Here is a 17,869-nt window from a genome sequence, read left to right on the forward strand (position 1 = left end):
TAAAATAGGGTAACGTTATAATGTGCTAGCTAAAACCTTAATCTAATCTAGCATTGATGATCAACTAAATCCTATGAAAATCATCTGCTGAAGTCTATTGCAGATATATATATTCATATATTTCAGAGGCTTATGTACAGTGGCCCATTTTATTCTAGACAGGGTATTATTGGCCTACTAAAATGCTTACTCATGTTGCATAACACAGCTAGCAATATTCATAATATGTTGGACCTTTTAAAAGCAGTCTACATTTACTTTACAGTAAATTTACATTTACAGACATGCCTTCACACAGGGCAGGCGCGATGCGGAAATATCATTCACATATTGCATAAAAACTAATTAGAGAATAGATCAAGGTTTATGCCCAGAACTGAGGGAATAAATGGCTACTGGGGTTTATCTATTTCATTATATAGGTGTAAGGTGTAAACAGCCCCTTTAGAGTCTTAATTCTTGACACTTGAGATCCACTTTCCTGCAGAGTTTGGTTCCAACCCTGATCAAACACACATGCACAAGCTAATCAAGGTGTTACTTTGCTATAGGTTGTTTTCACAGCACACCACAGTTCAAGTCAAACTGTGAGCATCATTAGCCAGCTGGGCCAGTGGGTGCCCAGCTACGTTAGCAAGTATTGCTAATAAACTAGAGTATGGCTAATAAACAGTAATTTAATTACAACATAACAATGACGCATACCATATGTACAATATTACAATAAATAAAAGGCTGTAGGGAAAGGCATATTGTGTATTGAAAAGCAGATTAAAAAACAAAAAAAACATCACAAATAAAACAAATAAATATGAAACTTGTAATACTCCATGGCCATGTTTTACAGTTCAAAGACAACATTAATGTGACCTTTTTATTACAAGAGAAACTCTACAAGAGTTTGGACCACAAGGCTTAAGTTGCGGTCACTTTGGGGCTGTTTACACCTGGCCACTTCATGCGTTTTCTCAGATCGGATAGCTATCTGATTTATCAAAACGATTACATTTACATCATGGTCACATGAATGTGTTTCTTTACTTTTAATGAAGATAATTGTGTGTTAAGCGTCTGCAACTTACTTTCACTTTGATTTGCGATAGTTTGCACGTTGGCTTGATGAATAGATGCTCAGCTGCTCAGCTGCGGTGATGCGTGCTGCAGTAGCGTCGTCGTATCTGACTATAACATGATATAGCCTATAAAGCCTGGAACACACCAAGCCGATGCCGACGAACTAGCGCTGATGAAAGCCGACTGTGTTGTCGCCTCGCGTCGGGGTAAAAAGCTGCACTTGAACACACCAAGAGAACTACAGCCGACTGTCAGCTAGAATGCCCGTTCTGTGCCTGCGTGTAAATGTGACAACTGTCTATTTCTGCAGATATATTCGTCTATATTCGTCTCCCAAAAAGTGAAACCGACGCTGCAGGCTGCAGATACACAAACCGTAAACAAAGCAATGCGTGCTTACCGTTTTGAAGATCAATCCTGCTACACTTACTTTATTTCACTCTGTTCATGTTGCTATTGAAATATTCACCAAGGAACATTCAGGTAAGATAACGTAACATTAGACCAGCCTTCTATCTGTACTGTTTTGACTTCTTTGCTCGCTGTCTTGCTATTATTATCGTGCACTGACTCAATTGATTCAGTAAGCTGAACAGCCAATCAGAGTTCCCTCTTTCACCGACGGCCCGACACTGATTCAACATGTCAAAGCGGCCGAAACAAAGCCAACAAGGACCAATTTCAGCCGAAGGTGCGGAACACACTGAGAAAACGTAGTCGGCCGACGCACAAAAACTGCCATGGTGTGTTCCAGGCTTTACACGCTCTCACACGTTTATTTTTTTTGCGTTTTTGGGAGGAGTAAAATTTACATATGTGGTTTCAACAACCAGATGTATTTACATTCGTCCAGTTTCGTCTGGAATGTGGCCCAGACCACCCCCTGAAGTGGTTTTGTCACGAGGTGACGAAATTCCAACTTTCCCCCTGTGAGGCGGAACTAATGTTCATCGCGATTACCTCCTGCCGGACCCATAACAATGGAACACCGGGCTACTTCCGGTTTAGCGCAACATCCCCGCGAATGGGGTGATTAGCCGAAATCGCCGGCAGCTGGGCACGAGGGGATTGGAGCTCCGCTATTGGGACAAGTTGCAATATGGGGAGGATAAGAGGAGAGAGGACAAACACAGGAGGGTGCGGGGGAAGGCATGCGGGCCGTGGAGTTCTGAAGGAGCAAGTAAGCTGGCGATCGGGCATGACAATTGATACACGGGAGTAAGAGCTGGATTGTGGAGGGGAGAGAAAATTGTTGGATGTGGGATCTTTTGTGAAGGAACTGTGAGTAGACCGCTTGACCTCAAAATCTTCTCTCACCGTATATTCTGATGTGAATGTTGGGCAGGAAATGGCAACGGCCTTACACCTTATATTTTCCACTTGAGGGTTGATTTGCAGTGATGGAATGACGTGATGCACGGTTTTGATGTGTGAGTGTATGCTTAAACCCGCTGAAGCCTTTCCACTCACCTGCATGTCATTATAGATCCCTTGAGAAAAAGTTCACTGTGTTGTACCTTACAGCAAAGAGAGAGAAGGTTATGTGAAGATCCATCGAGAGGGAGAGAGTGTGCGTAAATACGAAATTGATTGACAGTGTACTATCTACTCATCTGCTTCATTGAGAAGACGCCAGCCGTAAGTTCTCTGTTGACTCTGAGATGAAGAGAATTACGTATATACTTTACCTGCCTGCTTTGCAGTGTTTTCCTCCCACGAGCCCCGTGTATGCCCAAACGTCTGTGTGTGGAAGTCACTTACTCATCTGCTTCATTGAGAAGACGCCAGCCGTAAGTTCTCTGTTGACTCTGAGAAGAAGAGAATTACGTATATACTTTACCTGCCTGCTTTGCAGTGTTTTCCTCCCACGAGCCCCGTGTATGCCCAAACGTCTGGGTGTGGAAGTCACTTACTCATCTGCTTCATTGAGAAGACGTCAGCCGTAAGTTCTCTGTTGACTCTGAGAAGAAGAGAATTACGTCTATACTTTACCTGCCTGCTTTTTGCAGTACTTTCCTCCCACGAGCCCCGTGTATGCCCAAACGTCTGTGTGTGGAAGTCACTTACTCATCTGCTTCATTGAGAAGACGCCAGCCGTAAGTTCTCTGTTGACTCCGAGAAGAAGAGAATTACGTATATACTTTACCTGCCTGCTTTGCAGTGTTTTCCTCCCACGAGCCCTGTGTATGCCCAAACGCCTGTGTGTGGAAGTCACTTACTCATCTGCTTCATTGAGAAGACGTCAGCCGTAAGTTCTCTGTTGACTCTGAGAAGAAGAGAATTACGTATATACCTTACCTGCCTGCTTTTTGCAGTACTTTCCTCTCACGAGCCCCGTGTATGCCCGAACGTCTGTGCGTGGAATGCCACACGCTTGGATGGAGTAAAGGGAAGTTCCATCCACATCCCCTTGTCGGGCACCTGCTCCAAAAGAGTACTTACCTGCACGCTCGCCGGATCCAAACACAGTGAAGTTCTGTCCATATCGCTTGCCTGCCCCCCGCTGAAGGAGAGGTACTTACCCAAATACTTATCTGATCATAGTACAGTAGAACTCATCCATACGTTTGCAGGGTTCACCTGTCGAAGAATAGTATTGACCCGAACGCCCATTGGACTGGAGTTCAACGAAGTTCCATCCATATCTCCTTGCCTATCACAGGCCGAAGCGGACTTCGTACTCGACTCCACACCTTTTAACTTTCTGAACTTTTAATTGATAATAAAGTATTCTTTTTATTATTCCTGGTCTGTCTTGTTTGGCCTCTGTCCGACTCCCCAAGGGTGGAAAAGGGGTTCTAGGGGTGGGTGCAGCCAGTGGCCCGCCCCGACCTGTGACAGTTTGAGCGATCGGATTCAATCCGTCTCGAATGCGTTTTGGAGGGCATTTACACCTGGTCGTTTCACGATCAGATAGCTATCCGATCACAGAAAACGCATGAAGTGGCCAGGTTTAAACAGTCCCTTTAGAGCAGGGGTTCTCAATTCTTGACACTTGAGATCCACTTTCCTGCAGAGTTTGGCTCCATCCCTGATCAAACACACATGCACAAGCTAATCAAGGTGTTCAGGATTACAAATTTACAGGCAGGTGAGTTTGATCAAGGTTGGAGCTAAACTATAAAGGACAGTGGACATTGAGTTAAAAACCCCTGCTTTAAATAAACATCAGCACATTTTTGTGGCAAAGTAAGTCCAATGTCAAATCACTCACTTAGAGGTCACACCAAAACCAAACAGCTGTATATTGGTGAATGCGACAAATTAGCAAAAGTCCAGAATCGCTAAATGCCTATTGAGAGATGACTGCATTTCATCTGAAATGTTGTCGTATAAAGGTAAACCTCATTGAACCTTTGCTAGTTATGTCGAAGGAGCTAATACTTCTACTATACACTTAACATCACACATGCCCAAATTGTCTTGCTCTGGTTGAACAGGAATGGGGCATGGAAATGCGATTGTATTTTTATTCCCTGAGGGGAACACTTGAGATCTAAGGACATCTGCATAAGGAGGACGTGCTTCAGTTTGAGTCAACTGCGTTCAAGCCACACAAGAGCTCTGCATTTATTGAATTTGTGAAGGAAGACAATTTAGGACTACATGAATCGTTTCACAACTCTTGCTTTTCTTAAAATTTCAAGTCTTAAATCAAAACTTTGGCAAGCCATTCATCATCCTACACTTTTTCTTTTTCGATAATTTGTTGCAGTACATCACAATATGGAAGAAAAGATAAGTCGCTACTTCAGTTTCATCGCAATGCAGCCTACTCAGGTCTTCTGCAAACACTTGCTATTTTTAATTATGTTGTTTTATTTATTTCAATTACAAGTATTTATTAAATGTGCGAGAATACTCTTTTTTTCTGTGACACTGGACTTGCAAACTGAGATGTAATAAACCAACTATAATGGCACTAGTGGTGTTGGTCTCATTAATAATGTATAACTGAACATGGCAAACTTTTAGACTGTCCAAAAGAGTAACATAAAAGTGCAATGCAAATGATACAACACATAATAGGCAAGGCAAGGCAAGGCAAGTTTATTTATATAGCACATTTCATACACAGTGGTAATTCAAAGTGCTTTACATAGAAGAAATAAAAATAAAAATAATTACATAGATAATAAAAGAAATAAGAATAATTAAAACAGTTTAGAAAATAAAATACAGTGCAAACAGTCGGACGAACAGTGGCACAGTGCTCATTCAGTAAATGCAAAGCTAAACAGTGGTAATTCAAAGTGCTTTACATAGAAGAAATTAAAATAATCAAAAGAAAAAAGAATAATTAAAACCGTGTCTGAGATGGAAGTGATTGAGCAGGTTTGCGGTGCCACTGGACCTACAATCCAGGGACGTCCTCTGCTGGGGTGGTGTACCACACCAGTATTGCCCCACTGGGCCCCCACAGAGCACGTTTCACTTTTGCTGTTTTAAACAAACAGCGAACCTCTATACTCTCCGTAGTATAGATAATCTTCACTCGCCTCGTCGGAGTGAAGCTCTCCCGTTCCCCTTCAAAATCTCTTCCAATCAGACAGCCCTGATAATTAATAATCACCCCTATCTGAGATGGAAGCGATTGAGCAGGTTTGCGGTGCCACTGGACCTAATCCAGGGACGTCCTCTGCTGGGGTGGTGTACCACACCAGTATTGCCCCACTGGGCCCCCACAGAGCACGTTTCACTTTTGCTGTTTTAAACAAACAGCGAACCTCTATACTCTCCATAGTATAGCTAATCTTCACTCGCCTCGTCGGAGTGAAGCTCTCCCGTTCCCCTTCAAAATCTCTTCCAATCAGACAGCCCTAAAAATTAATAAAATCTTCCTGAATCACAGTTTGGAAAATAAAATAAAAAAAATAAAATACAGTGCAAACAGTCGGACGTATTTTATATCGACCGGTAGCTATTATAGATCTTTCTTTTAAAAGGATCTTCTTACGACTTACATGCATCAACTTTCTTTTCTCTTTCAATCTTCTTACCATCTATCAACTTTCTATTCTCTTTCAATCTTCTTACGGCTTGCCATGTATCAACTTTCTTTTCTCTTTCAATCTTCTTACCATCTATCAACTTTCTATTCTCTTTCAATCTTCTTACGACTTGCCATCTATCAACTTTCTATTCTCTTTCAATCTTCTTACGACTTGCCATCTATCAACTTCCTTTTCTCTTTCAATCTTCTTACGACTTCCCTGTATCAACTTTCTATTCTCTTTCAATCTTCTTACGACTTGCCATCTATCAACTTCCTTTTCTCTTTCAATCTTCTTACGACTTCCCTGTATCAACTTTCTATTCTCTTTCAATCTTCTTTAATTCTTTAATTCTTTAATTCTATCAACTTTCTATTCTCTTTCAATCTTCTTACGACTTCCCTGTATCAACTTTCTTTTTTCTTTCATTTACTTGCACATTCTTTTCACTTTCCTTAGCCCAGCATTCACATTCTTAGCTCTTTCTCAGACTAAAACTTTAATATCGAACAGTGGCACAATGCTCATTCAGTAAATGCAAAGCTAAACAGATGTGTTTTGAGTCTGGATTTGAATGTGGCTACTGTAGGAGCACACCTGATCTCTTCTGGAAGCTGGTTCCAGCTGCGGCTGGCATAACAGCTAAAAGCGGACTCTCCTTGCTTTGAGTGAACCCTTGGTATTTCTAGTTGATGTGATCCTAATGATCTGAGTGATCTGTTGGGTTTATATTCAGTGAGCATATCTGCAATGTATTTAGGACCTAGGCCATTAAATGATTTATATACCAGTAATACTACTGTCACGGGGTGACAAATAATCCCCGGAACTAATCCCATCAGAGAAGTGTTCCCGCCGGGACACTTTTAGTGTAACACTGTCCCCGGGCTTGTGTGTGTGTCTGTCGTCATGACAACTAAACGGCAGATTGACAACAGGTGCGGGGACTTCACTTTGATTACCTGATTGAGGTGGCACCAGTGTTTGGAGAGGATAAAACACAAGAGAAAGAGAAGGCTGTGTGTTCTCCCTCCGCGTTGTGTGGTTGTTCTTTGTCTTCCCCCGGCGATCTGGTGTGGTTCTCTCCTGTTGGGGAATGTTTGTGGAGTGTTGCAGCTGAAGGACCATCGTGAAAGAAGCGGAGTGTTGCTTGTGGGATCCGAGGGCAGTTTTGAAGAGTGGAATTCGTCGTCTGGACTGGGAAAGAGTGAGATGAGTGATTGACAAATTGAATCTCATAAACGCATGTTTTCTACACTAAATTGGATACTGGTTTGAAGTGCTTGGATCACGTTGTATACATCGCACTGAGTGAAATAGACTGATTCCTTGTCGATCTCTAGCCTCCCCCTCGGCCATTGAAACCAGCGAAGTGAAGCCGCTTGTAGTGGTGAGGAAATTATTCACCGCATCTGTCCCAACTCTGACTATCATCGGCTCTTCAGATCGAGACCTCTGGGTGAGTGTTGGCCTTACTTTGCACTTGAAGAGTGGATTTGTAGTGCTGAAATTGACGTTTCCCATCACGTTGCATGTTTGGAATTGGACTGTCGTGTGTGTGTGGAAGATTTACCTTTTATCGCCGTGCACTCCCCATGTGTTATGCTGGTCTACCGTCCATCATAAGAGTCTAGCAAGATCGATTGCAGTCACCTGTTGGATGTCAGAAGGAAAAGCCCCCGTGCGCACACTACCCGTGAGAACTGTTTACCTCTGCTTGAAGTCTGTGTGCTGTCTGCCCCAGTGAAAGCCCTGCTCAGCTTATGACTCTGTCTCCTACCACCAATGTGAGAGCTGTTCACCTCTATTTTGAAGTGTTGATTCCGTCTGTTCCAGCGAACGTCGCTCAGCTTGTGACTTTGTCCCCTGCAACACACGTGAGAACTGTTTACCTCTGCTTGAAGTCTGTGTGCTGTCTGCCCCAGTGAAAGCCCTGCTCAGCTTATGACTCTGTCTCCTGCCACCCATGTGAGAGCTGTTCACCTCTATTTGAAGTGTTGATTCCGTCTGTTCCAGCGAATGTCGCTCAGCTTGTGACTTTGTCCCCTGCCACACACGTGAGAACTGCTTACCTCTGTTTGAAGTTTATGCTGCCTGTCCCAGTGAGAGCCCGGCTCAGCTTATGACTCTGTCTCCTGCCACCCTTGTGAGAGCGGTTGACCACTATTTGAAGTGTCGACTCCGTCTGTTCCAGTGAACGCCCGCTCAGCTTGTGACTTTGTCCCCTGCAACACACGTGAGAACTGTTTTCCTCTGCTTGAAGTTTATGCTGTCTGTCCCAGTGAGAACCCTGCTCAGCTTATGACTTTGTCTCCTGCCACCCATGTGAGAGCTGTTCACCTCTATTTGAAGTGTTGATTCCGTCTGTTCCAGCGAATGTCGCTCAGCTTGTGACTTTGTCCCCTGCCACACACGTGAGAACTGCTTACCTCTGTTTGAAGTTTATGCTGCCTGTCCCAGTGAGAGCCCGGCTCAGCTTATGACTCTGTCTCCTGCCACCCATGTGAGAGCTATTCACCTCTATTTGAAGTGTTGATTCTGTCTGGGCCAGCCAAAGCCCCGCTCCGCTTGCGACTTGAGTCTGCTGTAGCCCTGAAACCCACCTGTATGGTGCGAAGTGCCGCCCTTTACAACTCCTGTGAACCCTGATCCACCTACTCACCTGCGATACTCACCTGTGATACTCACCTGTTCAGTGAGTTGGCACCAGCGCCAGAAGGAAGTAAGCCTGACTCATTTACTTACCTGCGATACCCACCCGTGCAGTACCTACCACTGTGAGTTGGCACCAGCGCCAGAAGGAAGTAAGCCCGACTCGTTTACTCACCTGTGATACCCACCTGTCCAGTATCTACCACTGTGAGTCGGCACCAGCGCCAGAAGGAAGTGAGCCTGACCCCCCACTTGCCTTGGATTCCTGGGAAGAGGAAGGAAGAGGAATTTTAGATTAGGATTTTCAAATTGTTTTTATATTTAATAAAGCCTGTCATTCTTTTTATTCCTGTCTCCTGCCTCCTCCTCTGACACGCTCCTCAGGGTGATCCTGGTCTAGGGGTGGGTGCAGTCTGGCTTGGCCCACCTCGACCTGTGACACTACTTTAAAATCAATCCTAAATGTGACTGGAAGCCAGTGTAAAGACCTGAGGACTGGTGTGATGTGTTCAAATTTTCTGGTTCTGCTTAGGATCCTGGCGGCAGCGTTCTGTACGAGCTGCAACTGTCTTATGGTCTTTTTGGGAAGGCCAGTAAGGAGTCCATTACAATAATCCACCCTGCTGGTGATGAAAGCATGCACAAGTTTTTCTAAGTCCTGACTGGAAACAAAGCATCTAATTCTTGCAATATTTTTCAGATGATAATATGCTGATTTGGTTATTGTTTTGACATGACTACTGAAGCTAAGGTCTGACTCTAGAGACACACCAAGATTCCTGACTTGATTTTTAGTTGTTTGACCTCTAGAGTGGAGGTATGCGTTCACCTTGAGAACTTCATCTTTGTTTCCAAACGCAATGACTTCAGTTTTGTCTTTGTTTAACTGAAGAAAGTTTTGGCACATCCAGCTGTTTACTTCATCAATGCATTGGAACAGGGAGTCAATGGGGCTGTAATCGTTTGGCGATAGGGCTAAGTAGATCTGTGTGTCGTCTGCATAGCTGTGGTAAGAGATTTGGTTCTTTCTCATTATTTGGCTCATTGGAAGCATGTACAGGTTGAATAGGAGTGGCGCAAGAATTGAGCCTTGAGGAACTCCGCATGTCATGGATGTCCACTCAGACTTATGGTCTCCTATACTCACATAGTAACCTCTCTCTTCTAAGTATGACCTGAACCATTTTAGGACTATCCCAGAAAGACCCACCCAGTTTTCCAGCCTGTCAAGAAGTATGTTGTGATCGACAGTGTCAAAAGCAGCACTGAGGTCGAGTAGCACCAACACTGATAATTTGCCTGTATCAGTATTTAAGCGAATATCGTTAATTATCTTTATGAGCGCTGTCTCTGTGCTGTGATGCGATCGGAAACCAGATTGAAAATTGTCAAAGTATCCATTCGAGCTTAAGAATTTGTTCAGCTGATTGAAAACAACTTTTTCAATGATCTTGCCAATGAAAGGAAGATTTGAGATCGGTCTATAATTGCTTAATATAGTCTTATCCATATTACTCTTTTTCAGGAGGGGTTTGACAACTGCAGTTTTCAGGGAGTTTGGAAAACTTCCAGAGAGAAGTGAGGCATTTACCACTTCTAGCAGATCTGCTTCTAAGCTGTTTAACACACTTTTGAAGAAAGATGTGGGAAGAGCGTCAAGGGCGCAGGTTGATGTTTTAAGGTGCTGTACGGTTTCTTCTAAAATTTTGCCATCAATTTCTTTGAAATCAGACATAGTAACTACTTTCTCAGGTTGTGGTCTGATCTGTCTGACCCCAGTGCAACTCAAGGATGTGCTGATCACCTTTCTGATATTATTGATTTTCTCAGAGAAGAAAGAAGCGAACTCACTGCACTTGCTGTCTGAGAGCATTTCACTGGGAATCTGGCTCGGGGGGTTTGTCAGTCTCTCTACAGTAGCAAAAAGAGTGCGTGTGTTGTTTAAGTTGCTGTTAATAATATTTGAGAAGAAAGTCTGTCTAGCTTTGCCTAATTCCATATTGAAAGCATGGATGGTGTCTTTGTAGATGTTATAGTGGACTACAAGTTTTGTCTTCCGCCACATGCGCTCTGCTTTTCTGCATTGTCTTTTCATATTTTGCACTGCTGTTGAGTTTCTCCAAGGTGCTTTTTGTCTACCACTCTTCCTGACTTTCACAGGAGCAATATCATCAATTACACTTTTAACTTTTGAGTTAAAAGAATCAAGGAGAAAATCAACAGAGTCAGCAGATATGCTTGGTGTTGAAGATATAGCCTTCATAAATAGTACACTAGTGTTCTCATTTAAGCATCTCTTTTTGACAGACACAGATCTAGCTTCAATGGCAGGAGAGATCAATATATCAAAGAAAATACAGAAATGATCAGACAGTGCTACATCCTTAATAACAATCGATGAAATGTTTAGACCCTTACTGATAAGTAAATCTAGAGTGTGTCCACGATTGTGTGTCGGTCCATGTACATGCTGAGTCAGATCAAAAGTTTTTAAAACAGTTTTGATTTCTTTTGCCATATTGTTTTCTGCATTGTCTATGTGAATGTTAAAATCTCCAGAAATAGCAAAACAGTCAAACTCTGAGGAAATGGTTGATAACAGTTCTGTAAAGTCCTCAGAAAAGGCTGAAGAGTATTTTGGAGGCCTGTAAACAATTATAAGTAAAATGCGTGGAGCACCTTTTAACACAATACCCAGATATTCAAAAGACGGGTAATTACCAAATGATATTTGCTTACATTGATAGACATCTTTAAAAAGAGCAGCTACTCCCCCACCTCTCCTACCCGCTCTGCAGACACTCATAAAAGTAAAGTTAGGAGGGGATGTTTCATTGAGGACAGTTGCACTGCAGTTGTCTTCTAGCCAAGTTTCATTTAGAAACATAAAATCCAGGTTGTATGTGGTTATTAAGTCATTGACTAGAAGTGATTTGTTTTTAAGTGAGCAGATGTTTAAAAGTGCTAACTTGACAGTCTTACTTTTTGTACACACAGCAGTCTTAGTTTGGCGTGTAATAGGCACCAGATTAGATGGGTTTGCTGTACGGCTTTTGAAGGCCTTAGACTTTCTATCATGTAATCGAACAGCAATAGAGAAAGATACAGGCACACAGGGTTCCCGCTTGTTCTGTAAACATTTGAGAAAGTTACTGTTATCATAGCGGGGACCCGGCACATATCACTGAGAGCTGGTATAATAGAGAGTGCATGCAGCCAGACTCTACTGAAAAAAAAAAAGCTTTGAGTACAAGCTACCTAAAAAAAAAAAAATCAAAGGGTTAGGTAGGAAAAGGTTGTTAATACTGAATAAAATCAGCATTTTAAATGCATAACACTTCCTTGTTTGCTAGACAGCAGGAACAGAGTCAGGTCTTCGGAGACAACAAACAAAGACATCCTTGGAGCAGAGAGAAAAGAACATGCTGAACGCAGTCAAGGAAAAACATGAATAATTATTCAAGCCTAGTCATTCCGAATTACTAAAAAAACATCTGAACTTTTGTATTCTTTGCCATCTTTTTGTGAACAAAGAAAAAATGGGCCATAACATGAGCCAAGAGATAAATTGCTGTGGAGACATTGAGCGTATGCCAAATATGAACCAGGGAAGTCTCCAGGCAACGGCAGTGTTAACTAAGCAATGTGGTATCTTTTCTCAAGCCACGACAGCAGGCTGTGGACCAAGTAATACATTCACACTTGCAGGGGTTGCCTTATCATCTTAATCTAGGATTAGTCTTCCCTACCCATATTTACTATTTTTAAATGGTCCCAAATCAGTTGGAAAGGTCTATCTCAACCATCATTAGCGATCCTTGCCTAATCCCACTCCACCACATGGAGGAATCACCAATCTTTTCCCTATTATATAAATAATTATCTTTCACTTTATTTATTTTCCACATTCAGCAGAGCTGCAGCAAGACATCTTTTCACTGATGATAGAATGGACACAGGGGACATTTCATCGATTTGGCCATACATTTAACAAAAAAATTATTTTGTTTTGTGAAAAATCTGCCACTGCCACAAGTAGTCCATTGTTCATTCAACTTCTCTTCTGACCCCTAGTGAAACAAATATATACTTTAAAAGATTGGTGCTACCTGAATGAAGGATTTTGGTACACTTAATTTAATGTTAATTGCATTAAATAACAATGTATTACAGTTTAAATTTCTATTAAGAGAAAATAGCTAAACTTCACAGTACTTGATCCACTTAATTAGGACTTATGGTGCGTTCACACCGGATGCGAATAGCGCATCAGGCGCGAATGATTTCAATGTTAAGTCAATGCAATTCCTGCGGCGCGAATGAGGCGTAGAGTGCGGCGCAGTAGACGTTGACTCATTGTATATGTAAGATATACAAATTTCACTTTTGTGTCACGTTATTGACCTACTAACTCGCTAGCAAGCTGCCGTGCTGCTAGTTCACAACTATTTAAATGATCTATCAACATCAGACATCTTTTAAAAAGATGGCCGCCAACGGGTTTCGAAACTTTTGAAACTTTCGCCTCTGACACGAGTAAATTCCGCTTCAAATTTATGTTTTTATGTGCGTCAATTTCGCTCTTGATGCGCGAATGGACACAAAGTGATCAAGCGTATAACTAGACGCGGCAGGCGTGAATTTGATGCGCTATTCGCATCCGGTGTGAACGCACAGTTAGGCATGGGTGTATGTAAAATCATATTTACTTTTATTGTCTTCAAAAAATTATTAAAGTTTACTGCTGAATGACAAGTATTATGAAACAATAAAATATATATACTATAGGTCTATTTTTTTTAAACTTGCATGTCATGCATTCAAATATATTTTTAAAGGATGAAATTGCAATCAAGTAAATGTAATATCACTTTAAAATATCTTTAAATGTAATATCAAATAACACACAACAGTTAAACATTTAATCAAGAATACTTTACATGTGTAACATGTATCTCAGTGTGCTTTCACACTTGGTTCAATCACGAAAAATAAAAGTGTTCACATCATTCAAACGCAACAAACTCTGACATCAATCAAAAGTGCTGGAAGGCGTTTACATTTGTTGATCAGGTCTCTTGTACGGTGGCCGTGAGAGCTGCTCTGCAACTGAAGAAAACACATGCAAATAGAAAAAAAAAAACACCAGCAAATTAAGAAAACATCTTCATCAGTTTGACAACACGTGCTGCAAATACTCACATTCGTAACCAACCTGGCTGTGACCGCTTATTGTCCATTGTTTTGTTTATTTTAACATTACTGTAAACTCAGTTCTGTATAAACAAGGCAAACAGAAACTAAACAAGACAGGTGAAAGTAATAGGTAACTATGGAATCTGAAACTAAACAGAGCGGGGAAACAGGAACTAAAGGAAACAGGAACTAAAGGCAGCATGTCAAAATAAAAGACAACTAATCCAAACATAACATTTACATAATGGTTCAGATTTAGAGAGATTTCCACCGTCAAATAAGACCAGAGAGTGAATAAGCCTTAAATTGTACTTTAGCTTGAAGTGCTTTCCTGTGTGGTGGCAGCTGAACTCATAAGCCAGGATTTAAACACAAGATTGATTGAAACATAAATTAAAAAATTAAAAAAACACAGAAATATGCATTTGTCTCAGTTGGAAACAAACCAAATGACCTAGAAGACCCATTATGTTCCCTAAAATGTCGAGCTTCTGTAAAAAAAATTAATGTATACGTTAGGACGAGTTTAGGAAGGTGTATGTAAGTTAACCACACTCATTAGCTTTGATTTGCTCTTAAAGCCTTGTCTCTTGTCAAAAGGCTCAACGCGACCGCAGACTTTGATGAACACTGCTGGCAGCTGCGACGTCTGTGTCCGTTCCATTCTTATCAATGACAGCGTAATCTCGTATATCTCCCTGCTCCCAAGTCATAGATCTGGTATCTCCGAATAAACATGATTTTGGGGAGATGTTGTGTTAATGTTGGTAAACAACAGTATATGATAGCAATATAAGGTATAATACCAACTTTAACGATACAATGTTGAATAACTCAAAAAATATGCAGTTTTGTAAATTTCCTGAAAAATAATGGTTTTAGAAATGCGAGGATTCTGCCCGACAGCGACGATATATATATATATATATATATATATATATATATATATATATATATATATATATACTGTATATATACTGTATATATAATACATATAATTGAGCAATGAATCTCAAAAGACTTTCACCAAGCACATGCAAAGATACACTGGTTTGAATTACCCTAAATGGATTAAGCTGCTGAATATAGAAACTTAATTTAATGACGGTTCTCCAAGTGGCTTCTAATGCAGTAAAATTAAAGCAGCAGTATAACTCAGTCGCAGCCTGCCAGATAACACAAAGCTACAGCTTTTTGTTCCCTCAGGTTAAGACAATTTATGATTTAAAGGGAGAAAAATATGGTTTGGGATTTTGTGTCTTGTTTGATTGATTATTTGCAATTTATTTAATGTTGAACATTGTAGACATGAATTTAACAGAATGACCTTTTTATTTACTAGTCTTTATCTCCCCTCTCTCTCTCTTGGTCTCGCTCACTACTCTTTAATGGAGGATTAATTTACAGCACTTTATTTGATGAGTGATTTTTTCCTCATTCTGGAAAGCCTTGAACAATTAGTAGTCTCACTGAACATTTCTCAAAAAGTGCTGAAGTGATTGAAAACAATCACTCCTTCCCCATTCATTTAGCAGAGCGAATTATTTTTCATTGGCTAATGGGAAACATTTATTGACTGGTTGACCTAGTTTAAGCTCCCTCAAAGTTCCAAACCATCAGATAATGTGGCTTCTATTTGATATAAAAGGGAAGTATTTAACTCTACAAACCTTTAGTGTCTTCAAACGTTACGTTTAGTGTAAGATAATGTTTGTACCTTGAATCATTGGTAATTTGGAAAATTTGCTGCATCACCCCCCACCACGATCATGGTGCTTTGAACTCGCACTGAGCCTGTGAACGTCAAACACAATAAGTCAGTGACAGTGTGATGACAGACGTTGTGTCCTTGTGTCCCAAAGCTCGCACTGCATCTGTGCAGGTTAACAGGTTAATTGATCACTGATGGGACTTCATTCATCACCCATACTGTACCTGAGGAAAAAAAGGACCTTGGTGCTGAGAACTCCATTTTAATTTCATGCCTCATTTTGTGGAATAAAGAAGTTGTTTTTATTATTCCATTTATATTTATAAAACTTACAGTGGTGATTCACTGACAAATATGAATTATATTACCCTTTCTGGTTACACTTTATTTTGATAGTCCACTTTAGACATTCTACTAACTATAAGTAACTTTTCAACTACATGTCAACTAACTCTCATTAGAGTATTAATAGTATACTGTCAGTAGACTGGTAGGTTATGGTTAGGATAATGTTTGGCTTAGTAGAATAAGTTGACATGTAGTTGCCAAGTTAATTTGTGTCTGTTACAAATGTCTGTTGGGGGACCAAACAAAATAAAGTGTCACGGGGTGACAAAAATCAGAATGGGACTAAGTCCCTTGCGAATGCAGTTGATTGAGAAATCCCCAGTGACATATCCGTTCTATGCACTACCAATCTGTTGCCATGGCAGCAAGGCCAATTGCCCGATTGACAGCAGGTGTGGATCAATTACAGGGAGCGCTGTGAGTGGGACACGCAGCTACATGGGGCTTTAAAACAGAGAGGAAGGAGACTGAAGAGGTGGTTCTCCTCCCCGCCTGGGGTGGTTCTCCTCCCGTGTGGTACTGTGTTTGTCAGCGGGTTGTTCTTTTTATTGAAGCTGGACGTGGAGTGGTGAAGATCGAAGCTGAGAACGAGAAAGGAAGGAGTGAAGGATTTGTCAGCGAGGACCTAATGAATATCGTCAGCGGTGGGAAGGACTCTAGTGAGGAGTATCGGATCCGTTGTTTATATGCACTAACACTGAAGTGGTGTTGAGAGAGTTTGGAAGTGTGTGGCACGAGTGAATTATTACACCGAGTGAATTGTTGATCTGTCTCCAACTTCAGTCCTCTCTTGCCGAACGTAACAACCGCTGCACCATCCTTCTGCTTTTCCTGGAGCGAAGTCAAGCCCTGGCCGAAGACAAGATTCGACCTGGTGGGAGAAAGACCGGTGGTGTCCAACCAAGTGGAGCGTCTCGCTCCAAGTGTCCTCTCCATCTGGGGGTCTCCACACGTCCTCCATAGGAAGCATCGGCCTGAAAACGGAAAGGAAGAAGGTACCCCAGCTGAGTGTTCATATACTGTCGCACCGTTAATCCTTGTCATATTGTTCCAGTGACCTACCTGGACGGCGCGAGGATCCCCCTTGGGCCCCCCTTCAACGAGCCCCCGGCCCGCCACGATCGTTCCTCTCCCTCCATCCCAGGAGGTCCAGCGACGCTCGAACTGCCCTGGCCACAAGAAGAAGTTTTAATTAGGACTTTATTCAATTGACCAATTTTAATACAATAAAGCACTGTCATTCTTTTTATTTCCTTGTCTGTCTGGTCCTTGACACGTTCCTCGAGGTGGTTCCCGGTTTCCAGGGGTGGGTGCAGTCTGGCTTGGCCCGCCCCGACCTGTGACAAAAGTGTTAGCAAATATTAAGCAGACAGTCTACTAATCCTCTAATGACAGTTAGTTGACATGTAGCTGCAAAGTTACTTATAGTTAGTAGCAAGGGCGTAGATTTGGTTTGAACATTGGGGGGGGTTTCATGTGATCATGGTATAAATATTGGGGTGGGGGGGTTGTAATGCATAGATTTAAATATTTGGGGGGGGGGGGGGTATCTCCCCCCCAACCCCCCCCCCAAAATTACGCCCCTGGTTAGTAGAATGTCTAAAGTGGACTATCTAAATAAAGTGTTTCCCGATTTCCTCTTGAGGTGAGAACATTTTCAAAAAGAGCAGAGAGACATTTGAAAACACTGCTGCTATGCCAAATATATAAGAAATGCTCAAAGGAAAACACAACATTTATCAGTGAGATACTTATTTGAAGCAAAGATAACTGTAGGGCCTGTGTTATCTTAGTAAATAGAGGATATTTGCCATGTGTTGATACGCGTTTGGAAGGGAGTATTTATTCGCGTTCTACACCGTACCAAATAAATAATCTGGCTTTATGCCACACT

At 41.6% G+C, this 17,869-nt stretch overlaps 1 long non-coding RNA gene across 1 annotated transcript; it reads right to left on the minus strand.

The window, feature by feature from the left end:
* Positions 1–16,365: 16,365 nt before the first annotated feature.
* On the minus strand, positions 16,366–17,261 carry LOC306983789. The gene is made up of 3 exons (XR_013794436.1): positions 17,038–17,261; positions 16,725–16,949; positions 16,366–16,556 (listed from the first exon to the last, which is right to left on the minus strand). It is a non-coding gene; the product is annotated as an uncharacterized lncRNA (long non-coding RNA).
* Between the last annotated feature and the right edge of the window lie 608 nt (positions 17,262–17,869).

This window comes from Phoxinus phoxinus (assembly GCF_949152265.1).
Source record: "Phoxinus phoxinus genome assembly, chromosome: 16".
NCBI lineage: Eukaryota > Metazoa > Chordata > Actinopteri > Cypriniformes > Leuciscidae > Phoxinus > Phoxinus phoxinus.